Raw genomic sequence first — 18,769 nt, forward strand, 5'->3', positions numbered from 1 at the left:
ACAGCCCATGGGGTACCTGAAAGCAACTTGGGGGGTGGCCTGTATCGCTACATACCTCCTAATGTCAGGAACACCCTTTTGTACCTAGCAAAGGCGGATCAGGTCAGGTATGCCCCCATGAAAGAGGCGTTACTTAAGAAATTTGGCCTCAACCCTGAAAGGTATCGGCAGAAGTTCCGTGGCAGCCATAAGCTGTCCACGCAAAATTGGGTGGATTTTTTTGATTATGCCCGTAAGGCTCTAGATGGTTGGGTGCGTGGCAGCGAGGTGCAGGATTACGAGGGCTTGTATAATCTGTTTTTAAGAGAGCACCTCTTGGATAAGTGTTTTCCGGAGCTGCGCCAACATCTGGTGGACCGCAGGTTGACTGATCCCCGTGAGCTTGCGGATGAGGTCATTTGGGTTAGCACCCGGGTGTCTCACAAGGGCCCCGGGAGAGATGGCCCGAAAGGCGGACAGGGTTTCCCCCAGAAGAACGAGGGGGGAGATAAAAAGGTGGAGTTCTCCAGAGGCCCACAAACTAGACAGTTTGGGAAAGGAGTAGGGACCCCACCTCCGACCAATTCTCCAAAGCCCACTTACCCAGCCAAGGATTGTGCGGTGCTATGAATGTGGGGAGATTGGACACTACAAGGGCGATCCTAAGTGTCGCAAGAGACCCCCAGCCCCAACGGGCGGGAAGAGATGGCAAGTGTAGCGCTTGGGGTGGAGCTGCCCCTAGATAGGGAAGGGGAGTGGACAGGCCTGACCCTGGTTTCACTCGGGGATAGAGAGATGGTCCCAGTGGTGTCCCTACCCCCGAACACTGCTAAATGCCAGCAGAGGGTGAGAGTTAACGGGGAGGAGGTGGAGGCTCTGAGGGACACAGGTGCCAGCATGACCACCGTAGTGAGGTGGCTGGTGTCCCCTGAGCAGGTGATCCCTGAGGAGTTCCATCCGGCCGTGTTGGCTGACGGCAGTGTGAGTCACTATCCAGTGGCTCATGCTCCCTTTGAGTGGAGAGGAGTCAAAGGCCTATTGAGAGTTGCGATGAGCCCTGCCTTGCCTGTGGGGTGCTTACTAGGGAACGATCTAGAGCACACCGACAGGAAAGATGTGGAATTTTGAGCCCATACTGAGATGCTGGGGTTACCAGGATGGACTTGCGTAGTCACGCGGTCCATGGCTGCCCGGCATGGAACTCAACCCAGGTTGGAGCCTGGGATAATGGCCCAAACCAACGCCGATTTTGGAGAGGAGAATGTGGTGGAGGACACGCCCCGTGTGATGGATGGGGAGCCCGCGGAGGTACCCCGGAGTCCGCGGAGGTGGATGTCGTTCCCGTGGGGGACTTGCCGACCCTTGCCGACTGGCATGTGAAAGGAGGGCCTACCCGGGAGGAATTTTGTCAGGCGCAGAGGGAGTGCCCCACGCTTGATAGCATGCGGCGGCAGGCCGAAGCCCAAGTGGCCAATCAGGATACTGGGGGTTATCACGTGTATTGGGAGGATGGCCTCCTTTACAGTGAGCCGAAGGTTCCGGTGCATGGATCTTCGAGGGCCTTAGTGGTCCCCCAATGCTACCGGGCCTTCCTGTTGGAGTTGGTGCATGAGATACCCTTAGCCGGACACCTGGGCCAGGATAAAACCTTTACGCGGTTGGTCCCACATTTTTATTGGCCCAGGATGAGAGTTGCCTCGGACACCTATTGTAAGACCTGTAAGTCTTGCCAGGTGAGTGGCAAGACTGGGACTAAACTGAAGGTCCCTTTGGAACCGATCCCGGTGGTCGGGACCCCTTTTGAGCAGGTCGGAATCAACATTGTTGGGCCGTTGGACCCTCCGACCTCAGCGGGACACCGGTTCATTTTGGTACTAGTGGACCACGCCACTCGGTACCCGGAGGCTATTCCTCTGAGGACCATCACTGCACTGGTGGTGGTGCGGGCCCTGTTGGGGATCTTTACCCGAGTGGGATTCCCCAAGGTCGTGGTGTCAGACAGGGGCAGGAATTTCATGTCGGCCTACATGCAGGCCATGAGGAAGGAGTGTGGGGTGACCTATCGGTTCTCCACTCCTTACCACCCCCGGACTAACGGGCTCGTAGAGCGCTTTAACAAAACCTTAAAGGGGATGATCCGGAGCTTGACAGAGGACTTGAGGCACAAGTGGGACGTCCTCCTCCCTTGCCTGCTGTTCTCCTACCGTGAGGTGCCGCAGAAGGGAGTCGGGTTCAGCCCTTTTGAGCTGCTCTATGGCCATCCGGTTAGGGGGCCCCTCAGCCTAGTGAAGGAGGGGTGGGAGAAGACTTCGAAGAAGCTTCCCCGTGATATTGTCAGCTACATGCTGGCATTCTGCAGCCAGATGGCCAAGCTGTGGAAGGCAGCCTCAGATAATCTGGAGGCTAGCCAAGCCGTCATGAAGGAGTGGTATGACCGCAACGCTCGGACGGTGGAGTTGGACGCTGGACAGAAGGTGTGGGCCATGGAGCCTGGGGAGCTTAGCGCCCTCCAGGACCGGTGGACTGGTCCGTACGAAATTGTGGAGCGACGAGGTCAGACTACCTATGTCGTTGACTTGAAGACCCCCGTCGGCCCCATCGGGTGCTCCACGTCAACCGCCTGAAGCCGCACCATGAGCGATCTGAGCTTGCTCTCCTCATGGTGACGGATGGGAGCGAGGAGGAAGAGAGTGAGACTCTTCCTGACCTTCTGGCGGCCCAGGAGAAGGATGGATCGGTGGAAGGTGTGATCCTCTCCCCATCCTTGACCCCAGAGCAACAGAGGGACTGTCGCCAGGTGCTGGGGCAGTACGCCTCGTTGTTCTCCCTCACGTCTGGAATCACTCATTTGTATACCCATGATGTGGACACAGGAGACAGCCCACCGGTAAAGAACAAGTCTTATCGGCTATCGGACAGAGTGAAGAACAGCATCCAGAGTGTAGTGGCAAAAATGCTGGAGCTGGGGGTGATCGAACCTTCCAGCAGCCCGTGGTCTAGTCCGGTGGTGTTGGTGCCGAAAGCGGCCCCACCGGTCACCACACCAGAACTGCGGTTCTGTGTGGACTACATGGGATTGAACTCTGTCACAAAGACAGACGCTGATCTGATCCCACGAGCAGACAAGCTGGTGGACCGGCTGGGAGCAGCCCAGTACCTCAGCACCATCGATTTGACGTCTGGGTACTCGCAAATTGCCATGGCCGATGGAGCAAAGGAGAAAACAGCGTTCTCCACCCCCGAGGGCCACTTCCAGTTTAGAGTGATGCCCTTCGGGCTCAAGAATGCTACGGCCACTTTCCAGCGGTTGGTGAACCAGGTGCTGTCTGGCCTGGAGTCCTTCTCAGCGGCATATCTGGATGACATAGCTGTCTTCAGTAGAACCTGGGAGGACCATCTGCTGCACCTCCAGGAGGTACTGCAGGCTCTGCAACGTGCTGGACTAACTATCAAGGCCAGCAAGTGCCAGATTGGACAGGGATCTGTCGTTTACCTGGGACACCTGGTGGCCGGGGGTAACGTGCAACCCCTCCAGGCCAAAATTGAAACCATCATGGCCTGGGAGCCCCCCAAGACCCAAACTGAGGTCCGAGCTTTCCCCGGCCTGACTGGGTATTACCGCCGGTTTGTCAAGGGATATGGTACCATCGTAGCCCCCTTGACAGAATTGACGTCCAAGAAGCAGCCACGAAAAGTAATCTGGACGGCTGCTTGCCAAGAGGCATTCGAAACTCTGAAACACGCGATGTGTACCGCTCCGGTGCTTGCGACACCGGACTTCGCAAAGGAATTCATTGTACAGACGGATGCCTCAGAGCACGGCATAGGTGCGGTGCTCTCGCAACTCAACACCGAAAGCCAAGACCAACCTGTGGCCTTTATCTCCAGAAGACTCCTCCCTCGGGAACAACGTCGGAGCACCATCGAGCGAGAAGCCTTCGCGGTGGTCTGGGCTCTGAAGAAGTTGAGGCCATACCTCTTTGGCTCTCACTTCCTGATTCAGACGGACCACCGCCCCCTTCGCTGGCTCATGCAGATGAGAGGCGAAAATCCCAAGTTGCTAAGGTGGTCCATTTCCCTACAGGGGATGGACTTTCGGGTGGAACATCGGCCCGGAGTTGACCACGCCAATGCTGACGGTCTCTCCCGGTTTTTCCGCCTTAGCGATGAGAACTCCGTAGAGGTTGGGTAGCTCTCCCCTCTTTCGGCTGGGGGGGGACGCGTGTTAGACTTGTCAGCCCTAGGGTGGTCTTTCCCTGTATTTTTGACCTTGCCTCATTTTTTCCACCCTCTTTTTCGTTGGCCTTAGGTCTCCGAGCGCCTTTCCATTGCTAATCAGTGTTACGGTGCCGGTGCTCTCTTCCCCCAATATGGCTGCCACAGGCCCCTGCTACTGCGGAGTGGCCTTTTTAGTAGCACCCTAGTTGCCAGGAGCTGGCTGGGACCCTACAACCTTGTTGCGACACCAGCCCGCCTTTTTTCTCCTATAGCTAGAGTGGGGAACTGGAACTTGCTGGAACCTTCTAGAAGAAGGGTGGGGTTTACTTTTGCCGCCTTAGAGGGTGGTCACCTGACCTAGGGATACTTAAGGAAAGGAGGGAACATTTTTAGTCAGTTGGGGCGACCCAGACCTGGGGAACCTACGCAGGAGTTTTAGGCGGTAGGGCCTAGTCAGGGACCTATGCCACTGAAAGTTACAGGGTTTAGGTGCTGCCTTTTAAGTTGAGTGAGGGATCCTGAACTAGCCCACTGATCTGGCCCAGCTGGAGGGGAACCCAGGGACAACCTACCAAGCCTGACTGAGAACTCCCTTCAGTCACCAACTCAGCCTACCCCCCCTCCCCAAGGAACAAACCTACTAAGGGCGCCAGATCCAACCAGCGCCAAGAAACTTACCAAAGAACTTACCAAAGAAACTTACCACAGAACTTACCAAAGAAACTTACCACAGAAACTTACCACAGAACTGCTGGGGGATCCACCAGGTACCTGCGCTGTGCCACTCCTGCGCTCCCTGACTTAACCTGGGCCCCCTCCCTAGCTTGTTCTGCCACTGGCGTGTGGCCTGCCACCTCCCAGCCTACCTGCCCTGAGCGGGGGCGTCTCTGGGGGAAAAGGGGGCGCTGGGCGCCAAACCAATCGCCACCCCCCAAGCTGCAGGCCAACCCCTTAATTTCTCCCACCCCCGTCGGGGATACCATGAAGAAACAGCTCACCGCTGCGGCCCGGGGCCGAGAAGATTGTCCCCGCTATCACCGGGGCCCGCGGAGAAGCCCGGGGCCCCGTCGCTGCCGTTGCAGCCGATCTAACGCAGCCCCCCCAGGGCAGAGAAGGCCGCTGGAACATAGTGAAGGCCTCGGTAGGCCTGGTGCTACTCAGCAAGGGCCGCGCTAGGCCTTGAAGCCGTAGCCTGTGTCACCTGACTGGGGCGGACTCCTCAACGCCGCCCCCGCCGCTTCAGGATTCGCTCTCTGGGCTGCGCCCCTGCAGGCCGCACTGCCATTGGCGGCTGCAGGCGTGCCTCGGCCACAGCTCTTCAATGGTGCGGAGATCGAGGGCCGACAGGGAGATCTACCGGAGGCCCCGCAACGCGGGACTCCTGGCTGTCATCTGTGGGCCCGTCCACTAAGCTTCCCCTGTCCCGGATGGAGCCGGGAAGCTCACCCAGCGAGCGGGAGGGGCTCCAGGAGCCGTGAGCCCTCCCGCCAAGAAGAGACCGGCGCAAGGGCCTAGCGGAGGCCGAATATACAGGTAACCTCCGGGGAGGAGGGCGGGAGGCCCCCGAGGCCCGGAGCACACCCCTCCCCTGGGGAAACCTATCGTGAAGCCACTGAGCCCCCCACTGCCACGGAGCGTGAATAAACTGGGCCATGGCCCCCGTCACTGTGTGCCGGACGTGAAGGACAGGGGGGGATCCAAAGATATTAACATGAGTGACTTCCCCCCTACCTGGTGAGAAGGTATATTCCGGCTTGACTGCTGAGGAGTGGTCTCAAAGACCCCGCTTAATGCCCGCAGGGAAAGCTAGGGTTAATACTTCGTTAGATTGCCAGGTTCAGAGCTTGGAGTTCTGGCCTAATGATATGCTATGTGCAGCGCGATGTGTACAGGCCATGATTGGAAGCGCTAAGGAATTGCTATGTGCAGCGCTAAGTTTATATGCCATGTTTGGAAGCGCTAAGGAATTGCTATGTGCAGCGCTATGTTTACATGCCAAGTTTGAAGCGCTAATGAATTGCTATGTGCAGTGCTTTGCGTAAAGGCTGTGTTTGACGCTCCCCAGGATCACCAGGTGTCGCGCTTTGATTCAATGCCAGGTTTTGATGTTTTAATGAACTGCCAATCTATTCCTAATGAAATGCTTTTGATCCTAATGTTGATCTAGATAAAACTGATTGGTTTTATTCAACCTACTGTGTGGTGTCAATTATTGCGTGCGTTTCCTGTCTCAGTGGATGTGTGTGCTGTATGGTCACTTTACACATAAGCCCTTGGATGCCTACCTGCTCGCGCCACGCTACCCCCACAGGGCCTGGTGACCCCCGGTCCTACAGGAAGAAGTTCTCGTATCATTGAAAGTCCTCTAGCGTTTAAACGGGTGTCCAATATGGTGGTGCAAACTAATGCACACGGTGGATCACGCTCTTAAAGGCCCACTGCACCTTGTGGCACGGTCACGTGCTCCACGTGATTCGTGTTATCGAAAAACTAATGTTATCCAGGGCCCGGGGGCACCACATTTGAATGGTGTGAAAATCGAATATAATTGAAAAGATAAAGATTTCTAGAGGAGGAAAACACTTGTTTCCCAAATTTGTTCACCCCTTACAGTCCTTGTTGAGGGGAGCAGTAGGGAAAGTGTTGGTGTTAGACCCTGCTCGTGGATGCTTGCACCACTAGACTTTTGGGGGAAGGGTGTTGCAAGAGAAAAGCAGGGTCGCCTGAAGCAGGAAGATGGTCTCTGGCAACTTGTCGATTGATTGGAGTGCCAGAACAAGGCATTGCCCAAGTCCCTAATAAGGTATCGATCAGTGCCTAATTAAATGGAAGAAGGGTTTCAGAAGCTTTCCTGGGAGGTATCGAAATCACTAGCCTCCTGTAAGTCATTGTACCAATTATCAATCTGGTAGGGCTGAGTGAAGTAATCACCCAGTTCGTATTCATTGTTTGAGTCACTATCGGAAAAGTAATGCAATTTATGCGTTTTTATTATTGAAGGCAATAATTCAAATGAGGGAAGTGGTGCCTCAGTTGGTATCGGGAGCGTCTTCGGTCAAGGTGAGATAGGAGTCGATTCGGAGTCAGTGAGAAGTATCAGGACCTCCTCCTACGGCGCCCATGGATTAGGCTCTGGCTTTGAAGTGCCCTATGCCAGTGCAGTTTGCAATGCCGGAAGCAGGGCTGGGATTTGAGCTGGAGACAAGAGGGTCTTGGAAGGTCCAACTGGCACCGAGGGCCCGAAGATGCACTAGAGGGAGTCAGTAGTGATCCAAAGATTTGGAGCGTGGAACTCTCTGATCTGATGTGGCCTGGCTGTTGCCTCAGAAACTCGGGTTGTGCCGAAACCAATTATGGGATTGACTCCAAAGTCAGCTGATTTCAAGAGCGAGATCCAGAGTGGTGGCGCCACCCAGTGCCTATTTCAGATGAATGCGAGTGGCTCTATGAGGCAGATTACCGCTTTGATTTCTTGTGCTTCTTTTTTGACTTACCTGTCGATTTGGACCATGACGAAGATTGGCCTCTTGAGCACCAATGTTGACGTGAGGGCTGTGATCGAACTTTTGACACAGGCCACAACTTGGAGTGGTCCTGGTGAGGAGTCTTTTTATTCTTGGTGATATAAAGCTTTGTCTCGCGGTCCCTAATTGCATTCGGGTTCATTGATGCACAATTGTGCAGGCTTTGGAATCCTGATTCGACTCCAGACACCACAGGCATCCCTGGTGGGCATTGGTCACAGATATTTGCTTGTGATAGCCCTACGGGGCTTAAAACCTGTTGTTTTTGGGAACAAAATACCGTGCACACTGAAGACATTTTTTGAGGTCAATGTCTTAAAGAGACAAGAAGGGAGCTGCAGATCCACATCTGGTAGCACAGAAACAAAGGAACTGATATCTGTCTGCAGGGGTGGTGCCTATTTAGGCTCTGCACATCATTTCTGGTTCAGAACAGCGTCAGTGCCGAGCCGCACAGTGCTATCTGATGGCACACTGAGCTACTGCTGAAAAGTTTGCAGATCCTGTTTGAAGCCTGAAGGAACATTCAAAAGGTTAGGATTCTGCGAATAGAGATTTCTATCGGAAAGAGTCTAGATAGACATACAGCGGATACCAGGAGTATGCTGGGATACCTTGATACACCCGGTCAGGATGCCTCACAGTGAACATGAGGTGTTTAGGTGTGTCCACAAGCAGTCAACATTTATTTACACAGACACGGGGAGGAAGGAGCTGAAAAACGAGGACTACTTTTGGTGAGGCTAACACGAAAGAATATGTGATCAAATATAGTGAAGCAACCTTACCTCAGAAGCCCTGAATGCAGCCGGTTCACCTAGCATTAGGTGAGGTTAATGGAGAGCCAACACCTGCGTATGATGCTCTAGTGCTCAATGTAGAACAGCCAAGATTCACTGGCACGTGTCAAAACACCCAAGATTCATTGGCACGTGTCAGAACACCCAAGTTTTAATGGCATGTGTCAGAAGACCCAAGATTCATTGGCACGTGTCAGAAGATCCAAGATTCATTGGCACGTGTCAGAACACCCAAGATTCATTGGAATGTGTCGGAACACCCAAGATTCATTGGCATCAGAAGAACCAAGATTCATTGGCACGTTTCAGAAGAACCAAGATTCATTGGCACGTGTCAGAAGAATCAAGATTCATTGGCACGTTTCAGAAGAACCAAGATTCATTGGCACGTGTCAGAAGAACCAAGATTCATTGGCACGTTTCAGAAGAACCACGATTCATTGGCACGTGTCAGAAGAATCAAGATTCATTGGCACGTTTCAGAAGAACCAAGATTCATTGGCACGTGTCAGAAGAATCAAGATTCATTGGCACGTTTCAGAAGAACCAAGATTCATTGGCACGTGTCAGAAGAACCAAGAATCATTGGCACGTGTCAGAAGAACCAAGAATCATTGGCACGTGTCAGAAGACCCAAGAATCATTGGCACGTGTCAGAAGACCCAAGATTAATTGGCATGTTTCAGAAGACCCCAGATCCATTGGCACGTGTCAGAAGACCCAAGATTCATTGGCACGTGTCAGAAGAACCAAGATTCATTGGCACGTGTCAGAAAACCCAAGATTCATTGGCACGTTTAAGAAACCCAAGATTCATTGGCACGTGTCAGAAAACCCAAGATTCATTGGCACGTGTCAGAAGACCCTAGATTCATTGGCACGTGTCAGAACTCCCAAGATTCATTGGCACGTGTCAGTGGCACTTGTCAAAAGACCCAAGATTCATTGGCACGTTTCAGAAAACCCAAGATTCATTGGCACGTTTCAGAAAACCCAAGATTCATTGGCATGTTTCAGAAAACCCAAGATTCATTGGCAGGTTTAAGAAGACCCAAGATTCGTTGGCACGTGTCAGAAGACCCTAGATTAATTGGCACGTGTCAGAACACCCAAGATTCATTGGCAAATGTCAGAAGACCCAAGATTCATTGGCACGTGTCAGTGGCATGTGTCAAAAGACCCAAGATTCATTGGCACGTGTTAGAAGACCCTAGATTCATTGGCATGTGTCAGAACACCCAAGATTCATTGGCACGTGTCAGAAGACCCTAGATTCATTGGCACGTGTCAGTGGCACTTTTCAAAAGACCCAAGATTCATTGGGACGTGTCAGAAGAACCAAGAATCATTGGCACGTTTCAGAAAACCCAAGATTCATTGGCACGTTTAAGAAGACCCAAGATTCATTGTCGTGTCAGAAGACCCAAGATTCATTGGCACGTGTCAGAACACCCAAGATTCATTGGCAAATGTCAAAAGACCCAAGATTTATTGGCACGTGTCAGTGGCACATGTCAAAAGACCCAAGATTCATTGGCACGTGTTAGAAGACCCTAGATTCATTGGCACGTGTCAGAACACCCAAGATTCATTAGCACATGTCAGAAGACCCTGGATTCATTTGCACGTGTCAGAACCCCCAAGATACATTGGCATGTGTCAGTGGCACGTGTCAAAAGACCCAAGATTCATTGGCACATGTCACAAGTCCCTTGATTCATTGGCACGTGTCAGAACACCCAAGATTCATTGGCATGTGTCAGAAGACCCTCGATTCATTGGCACGTGTAAGAACACCCAAGATTCATTGGCACGTGTCAGAAGAACCAAGAATCATTGGCACGTCAGAAGACCCAAGATCCATTGGAACATGTCAGAAGAATCAAGATTCATTGGTACGTGCAGAAGAACCAAGAATCATTGGCACCTTTCAGAAGACCCTAGATTTATTGGCACGTGTCCAAAGACCAAAGATTCATTGGCACGTGTCAGAAGACCCAAGAATCATTGGAACATTTCAGAAGACCCAAGATTCATTGGAACGTTTAAGAAGACCCAAGATTCATTGGCATGTGTCAGAAGACCCAAGATTCATTGGCACGTGTAAGAAGAGCCAAGATTCATTGGCACGTGATAGAAGACCCAAGATTTATTGGCACGTGTCAGAAGACCAAAGATTCATTGGCACGTATAAGAAGACCCAAGATTCATTGGCACGTGTCAGAAGAACAAAGATTTATTGGCAGGTATCAGAAGACCAAAGATTCATTGGCACGTGTCAGAAGACTCAAGATTCATTGGCACATGACAGTGGCACCTGTCAAAGGACCCAAGATTAATTGGCACGAGTCAGAAAACCCTAGATTCATTGGCACGTGTCAGAAGACCCTAGATTCATTGGCACGTGTCAGAACGCCCAAGATTCATTGGCACGTGTCAGTGGCACGTTTCAAAAGACCCAAGATTCATTGGCATGTGTCAGAAGATCCTAGATTCATTGACACGTGTCAGTTGCACGTGTCAAAAGACCCAAGATTCATTGTCAAGTGTCAGAAGTTCCTAGATTCATTGGCACGTGTCAGAACACCCAAGATTCATTGGCACGTGTCAGAAGACCCTAGATTCATTGGCACGTGTCAGAACAACCAAGATTCATTGGCACGTGTCAGTGGCACGTGTCAAAACACCCAAGATTCATTGGCACGTGTCAGAAGACCCTAGATTCATTGGCTCATGTCAGAACACCCAATATTCATTGGCACATGTCAGAAGAACCAAGAATCATTGCCACGTGTCAGAAGACCCAAGATCCATTGGCACGTGTCAGAAGAACCAAGATTCATTGGCACGTGTCAGAAGAGCCAAGAATCATTGGCATGTGTCAGAACACCCAAGATTCATTGGCACGTGTCAGTGGCACGTGTCAAAAGACCCAAGATTCATTGGCACGTTTAAGAAAACCCAAGATTCATTGGCACGTGTCAGAAGACCCAAGATTCATTGACACGTGTCAGAAGACCCTAGATTCATTGGCACATGTCAAAAGACCCAAGATTCATTGGCACGTGTCAGAAGACCCACGATTCATTGGCCCATGTCAGAACACCCAAGATTCATTGGCCCGTGTCAGAACACCCAAGATTCATTGGCACGTGTCAGTGGCACGTGTCAAAACACCCAAGATTCATTGGCACGTGTCAGAAGACCCTAGATTCATTGGCACATGGCAGAACACCCAAGATTCATTGGCTCATGTCAGAACACCCAATATTCATTGGCACGTGTCAGAAGAACCAAGAATCATTGGCACATGTCAGAAGACCCAAGATCCATTGGCACGTGTCAGAAGAACCAAGATTCATTGGCACGTGTCAGAAGAGCCAAGAATCATTGGCATGTGTCAGAACACCCAAGATTCATTGGCACGTGTCAGTGGCACGTGTCAAAAGACCCAAGATTCATTGGCACGTTTAAGAAAACCCAAGATTCATTGGCACGTGTCAGAAGACCCAAGATTCATTTGCACGTGTCAGAAGACCCAAGATTCATTTGCACGTTTCAGAAGACCCAAGATTCATTGGCACGTGTCAGAACACCCAAGATTCATTGGCACGTGTCAGTGGCACGTGTCAAAACACCCAAGATTCATTGGCACGTGTCAGAAGACCCTAGATTCATTGGCACATGGCAGAACACCCAAGATTCATTGGCTCATGTCAGAACACCCAATATTCATTGGCACGTGTCAGAAGAACCAAGAATCATTGGCACGTGTCAGAAGACCCAAGATCCATTGGCACGTGTCAGAAGAACCAAGATTCATTGGCACGTGTCAGAAGAGCCAAGAATCATTGGCATGTGTCAGAACACCCAAGATTCATTGGCACGTGTCAGTGGCACGTGTCAAAAGACCCAAGATTCATTGGCACGTTTAAGAAAACCCAAGATTCATTGGCACTTGTCAGAAGACCCAAGATTCATTGGCACGTGTCAGAAGACCCTAGATTCATTGGCGCATGTCAAAAGACCCAAGATTCATTGGCACATGTCAGAAGACCCTAGATTCATTGGCACGTGTCAGACGACCCAAGATTCATTTGCACGTGTCAGAAGACCCAAGATTCATTTGCACGTTTCAGAAGACCCAAGATTCATTGGCACGTGTCAGAAGACCCACGATTCATTGGCACATGTCAGAACACCCAAGATTCATTGGCACGTGTCAGAACACCCAAGATTCATTGGCACGTGTCAAAAGACCCTAGATTCATTGGCACGTGTCAGTGGCACGTGTCAAAAGACCCAAGATTCATTGTCAAGTGTCAGAAGTTCCTAGATTCATTGGCACGTGTCAGAACACCCAAGATTAATTGGCATGTGTCAGAAGACCCTAGATTCATTGGCACGTGACAGAACACCCAAGATTCATTGGCACGTGTCAGAAGACCCTGGATTCATTGGCACATGTCAGAACACCCAATATTCATTGTCACGTGTCAGAAGAACCAAGAATCATTGGCACGTGTCAGAAGACCCAAGATCCCTTGGCACGTGTCAGTGGCACGTGTCAAAAGACCCAAGATTCATTGGCACGTGGCAGTGGCACGTGTGAAAAGACCCAAGATTCATTTGCACGTTTCAGAAGACCCAAGATTCATTGGCACGTGTCAGAAGACCCACTATTCATTGGCACATGTCAGAACACCCAAGATTCATTGGCACGTGTCAGAACACCCAAGATTCATTGGCACGTGTCAAAAGACCCTAGATTCATTGGCACGTGTCAGTGGCACGTGTCAAAAGACCCAAGATTCATTGTCAAGTGTCAGAAGTTCCTAGATTCATTGGCACGTGTCAGAACACCCAAGATTAATTGGCATGTGTCAGAAGACCCTAGATTCATTGGCACATGACAGAACACCCAAGATTCATTGGCACGTGTCAGAAGACCCTGGATTCATTGGCACATGTCAGAACACCCAATATTCATTGTCACGTGTCAGAAGAACCAAGAATCATTGGCACGTCTCAGAAGACCCAAGATCCATTGGCACGTGTCAGTGGCACGTGTCAAAAGACCCAAGATTCATTGGCACGTGGCAGTGGCACGTGTGAAAAGACCCAAGATTCATTGGCACGTTTAAGAAGATCCAAGATTTATTGGCACGTGTCAGAAGAGCCAAGAATCATTGGCACGTGTCAGAACACCCAAGATTCATTGGCATGTGTCAGTGGCACGTGTCAAACGACCCAAGATTCATTGGCACGTTTAAGAAGACCCAAGATTCATTGGCACGTGTCAGAAGACCCAAGATTCATTGGCACGTGTCAAAAGACCCAAGATTCATTGGCATATGTCAGATCCCCTGAGAACAGAGGAACGTAAAAACGCTGCAAAGGATAGCGAATAACATACTTCAGGATGCTGAAAAATAAAAAGCACTTCCATATGTATTTTTTCACTACTATTAAAAGTTTCGATGTAGCATTGAAACAGTTAAACAGGTGCTGTGGTCGAATTTGCATTTTATTAAGCTTAATGCACGGTGCAGCTTCCCCCGAGACCCAGAACAGCAAAGCAGTAAAAGATAAAATGTGAATTCTTTTCACCATAGCGAGTGCTGGAGAGAGGTGAGGGGGATGGGCGTGCGTGACATAGAGAACGAACTGCACGGGTGCCTGGGCAGGGCACACCCACTTGTACACGGTGACAGGGAGTGCAAGCCGTGCACACAGCTGAAAATATATTTACTGCTTCCTTGGACACAAACACATACCACATTAGCGACATGGACAGTAGGTGCAGGAAAAAGGGCTTTCAGTTCTTCAGTGCAACATTAAATTAACGCAGGAAGATGCAAAGAAATGTAGATTTTAAATTTTTTGTCTTCGGCCTCAGCCACCTTTTCAGACCCTCTGCAGAACTGGAAAATGCCACCGGGACAGGTAAGCTTAAAAGATATGAGGTGGATTTAAATTGCCTTTGTAGGAGCTGCATAATGCATGGTTTTTCATGTGAACTCGCAATGAACTGTGTGTATATGTGTGTGTACGTGTGTGTGTGTGCGTCCGTGTACTGAATCCTATGTGTTGTTTGCTAAAATTCCAAGAAGGAACGATTGGCATGCCGGGTACATAAAGCAAAGTGTGCACATGATCTCCGGCCATTTATTTCAATGTTCATTTCTGCACGGTGTGTCCATTACTGCATAAATGATTCGTACATAATAAAAAGAACCCTTTACGATTCAATCTTGCCGTTTTTTCCGTATTTCAGACAGAGCGTTTCTTTCTCTGCAAGGGAAAGTACACATTTGGCCGGACATACATTTTAATTTGTGACAATACATCCAGAGGGTGTGCATTAAAGGAAACGCGCCTAAATTTGCCTGTTCGCGGATACTTTGTAAGAGGAAGTATGTGGTGGGGCGGTGGGGGCTACGGGAGGAGGGAGAAACCACTAACACGATAACGACGGGCAAGCTTCCTCTTTCCCTTGCTGGCAATTTACTCCGTTTCAAACGACTCGAGTGTCGGCGAGGAATGGTTGTGGATTTGCACTCCCAGGTGGTTTTGTGTCGTGCTGTCGTAGCCAGGTTAACGCATTTAACTCGGCAAAAAACACAACTACTTTATAGGCTTAAATGACTTTGCTCTGCAGGGACATTATAGTGGACGCGGTCGTGCACAATTCATCCTATTCACCAACGTATATTTTTAACTGCATTTTCTTTTGTTTTATGCCTGTCAAGAATTTTAAATGCACTGGTGGCACACGGTCGATTACACTCGTTCAGCCCAAGGTGTAAGCTGTTCAATGACGAGGGGTGTTTCCGCTGTGTTGGAAACGGGTAGCGTGGTGCAGAGCGGGTGGGCCAAACTCCGGAGGAAATGTGCAAGGCATCCACGTTGTACACACAGGCGACACACAAGGCACACTACAAAAAGAGACACTACACCAGTTTAGGTAACAATAACTTTTGTATTGTCAAAACACAGTATGTCTGGTAATCTCTACACAGCGCCAACTGGCGCTGGGTCAAAAGGTACAGGGGGGAATTATATACAGGGCAGGGCCAATCGGGCCCCTGCCGGAACCATTGCAACATAGAAGACAATAAAAATAAGTCCATCAGCCTCAAACCTGCAAGAAAATCATCACGGCATAACTTTAAGCAATAGTCCGGGACACCTGTAATAAAAACATCATGACCTGACCATATCCCTTAACAACCTGAAGGTCCCCTGAGGCAGGAATCAAAGTAGGCAGTTCATTCACATCAAAACCTGGCATCTAAACATAGCACTGCACATATCAAATCAATAGCGCTCAGAACATGGCATATAAACATAGCGCTGCACATAGCAATGCATTAGTGCTTCAAAACATAGCCTATAACATAGCGCTGCACATAGCAAGGCAGTAGCGCTTTAAATAGAGCATTTGAATACAGCGCCGCACATAGCCAATCACTAGCATTGGGGAGACATCGTGGCATCCCAACAATATGCATCTCACTAGGCATAAGAGCATTAGGGGAGAAACCTCATCACGAACCACAGGCCCCTTATGCGGACGGACATTTGTATAAGTCACATTGGCCTATATCAGACCAGGCAGAAGCCACACTGGCAGTGGCCACAGCCACATAAGCAGGAGTCACCTTATAACAGTCCCAACGTTGTGGGCGTGCCCAAAATGAGGCTCACAGGCTACTGGCGGGGTATGAGCCCCTCTCCGGGACTCAGGAGCAGTGTTACCCCCTCGGTGCGGCTGCCCGGGCTCTCGCGGTGCAACTGGGATGAGCCAGAGGACCCTGGCATCAAGGGACATAGGTGGGCCCCCCCCACTCCGGGGCCACAACAGTCACCACTGCCCCCAACCGAATACTGGCCTGTTGGAGCCCCTCTTCCGGGACTCTAAAAACAAAAGGGCCCCTTTGTTGTAGCTGCCCGTTGTCAGGTGGGGCAGCTGTGCAGGGGACCAATGCGGGACTTCCACTAGACTCCTGGCACCAGGGGCGGGCACCGGCAATGTGCCCCGACACACCCCCACCCAGCAAGGCTGAGCCCCACTCACCGGGCTCACGGACGGGCTCCGCTCTTTTAGGGCCGCAACTCCGACGACCCAGGTTCAGGCGGGGCTCTCCTCGGCTCACGGGGAGTCCCGCCACCATCCGCGCCTCGATAGCCTTCACCCGGGCCCCCTCCTGGGACCCGGGACTTGCGCGCCCCACCTCCCAGAGTGCTCCGCCGGCCGGCTCCTCCCTGGGCCTCACCTCAGGACTTCACCCGGGCCCCCTCCTGGGACCCGGGACTTCTCGGGCAGATGCGCGGGGCTCCCCTCACAGCATGGGAGCCCTGAGATAGCGCCGACGTCCTCTGGCCGCCGTCCAGTGCGGGGTAGGCTCCCGCCTGGATTCTTCTTCCCGGTCGGCTTCCTCCTGCGGGTCCGCCCCTGCCAGTGATCAGCAGCCCTTCCGGGTTGCCGCAGGCAGAGCGGTGGTCCTCAACGGCACCTCGGGTCGCGGCGGTGATTTTCGGCAGTTTCTTTCCCACTATGAGGGGTAGGCCCCCTCCGACATTTCCGCACCCAAGCGGGGTGGGCTCCCGCTTCCGCAGCCGATCGTGGGGTGGGCTCCCACTCCGGTTTCAGACAGAAAAGGCGGCAATACGCAGGGTGGGCTCCCGCTTCTGCAGCAGATCGTGGGGTGGGCTCCCACTCCTTGCTCAAGAATTCCACGGGTGCCAGAACCACGGGGTGGGCTCCCGCTGGTTAAACGAGTATGCAGAGCGCTGCCATTACGCGGGGTGGGGTCCCGCGGCGCTAGCACATAACCAATTCTTTCGGGCCACACAGCGCCCCTGGGCCATGGAGTATAGCGCTTCCTCGGCGCTGGGCAGTCCCACCAGCTAACACAGTCAATTCAAATATAGCGCTCACCAGCTATAGCGCTCTCCTTCCATGGGCAGCTTGAATATAGCGCTCTCTCTCTGCAGGCAGCTTGTAAATAGCGCTCTCTCTCTGCAGGGTCCCACGAGGCGCTTGCGGGTTTCTGCCCCGTTGTTGAGGGTTTCTGGAGGGGGGGAAGTTGCGTTGGTGGCTGACAGTAGACTAATTAGTCTCCGCCGGTCGCCCCTGGGTTCTCCTCTCGCCGGTCCAGATCAGTGGGTTAGTTCAGGATCCCTCACTCACTTAAAAGGCAGCACCTAAGACCTGTCACTTTCAGAGGCATAGGTCCCTGACTAAGCCCTACCGCCTAAAACTCCTGCGTAGGTCTCTCCAGGTCTGCGTTTGAAGCTAGAATCCACCTAAAAGTGGCGTGCATGACTCATAAAGCCTTACACCACAACTCTCCCAGCTACCTCGCGCAGAAACTGACAATCTCTGGTGGTCTACGGACTTCCAGGAGTGCCGAAAACCTCTTACTGAAACCTCAAAGGTTCAACAAAAAGAAAACATATAATCGATCCTTCTCTGGGATGGCGCCCAAAATTTGGAACACTCTTCCCCCCGAAACCAGACGGAATGCCTCCTCCGCCGCTTTCAAAAAAGAAGTCAAAGCGCTTCTCATGGCAAAATTTACTTGAGCTCTTTCCCTTCAGAACTGAGTTCGCTAGTTCCTGTCTTATGTGACAGCACCATGTTGTAATTCCTCTATACCACTATATTTGCCCTCATCATGGTTTTTATATGTTTGTTCACTTGCTTATCTCTGTTTTTTGTTCCTCTTACAGGCTGCTGTTATGTAAAGCGCTCTGATATCCGCAAGGATCTTGTTCGCGCTCTATAAAACTTTCTAAATAAATAAATAAAAATAAATAAACTATAGCTTTCCCTCGCCCTGGGGACAGTAGAGGGGGAGTAGGTAGGCTCAGGGCCCAGCACACAGGCCCATGTGGCGGTAACCCCTGGCAGCAGGTCCCCTCTCTCTCAGGTCCACCCTCTGACTGAGCACATGGCAGCCCAGCTCCGCCCTTTATACGCCCCTCACCCCACCTTCCAGACAGTGCCAGAAGCTTCTAGAAGCGTCTGGGGAGGCTGGCTCTAACTGGCCTAGTGGGAGGGGTAGAGCACCCTGGGTGCCAGGCTTCCCTCCACAAGCTGGGGTTGCTGGGAAATAACCACTAGACTGTTAACCCAGCTCAGTCAAACGGCGCAACCACACAGCTTTGGCATCCATTTTAAAAATTACATATTTAAAATGGGGAAACTCAGTCTGCGTACATTATCACACAGGTTTCAAT

General features: G+C 51.4%; 1 long non-coding RNA gene across 1 annotated transcript in view; it reads left to right on the plus strand.

Moving 5' to 3' along the window:
• The first annotated feature begins 14,206 nt into the window (after positions 1–14,206).
• The window catches only part of LOC146820929 (uncharacterized), a 615,243-nt gene continuing 610,680 nt past the window's right edge, over positions 14,207–18,769 (plus strand). The window contains exon 1 of the long non-coding RNA XR_014962644.1: positions 14,207–14,467. This is a non-coding gene — a long non-coding RNA (uncharacterized LOC146820929). The remainder of the gene's footprint in view (positions 14,468–18,769) is intronic.

This window comes from Triturus cristatus, chromosome 6 (assembly GCF_964204655.1).
Source record: "Triturus cristatus chromosome 6, aTriCri1.1, whole genome shotgun sequence".
Lineage (NCBI taxonomy): Eukaryota > Metazoa > Chordata > Amphibia > Caudata > Salamandridae > Triturus > Triturus cristatus.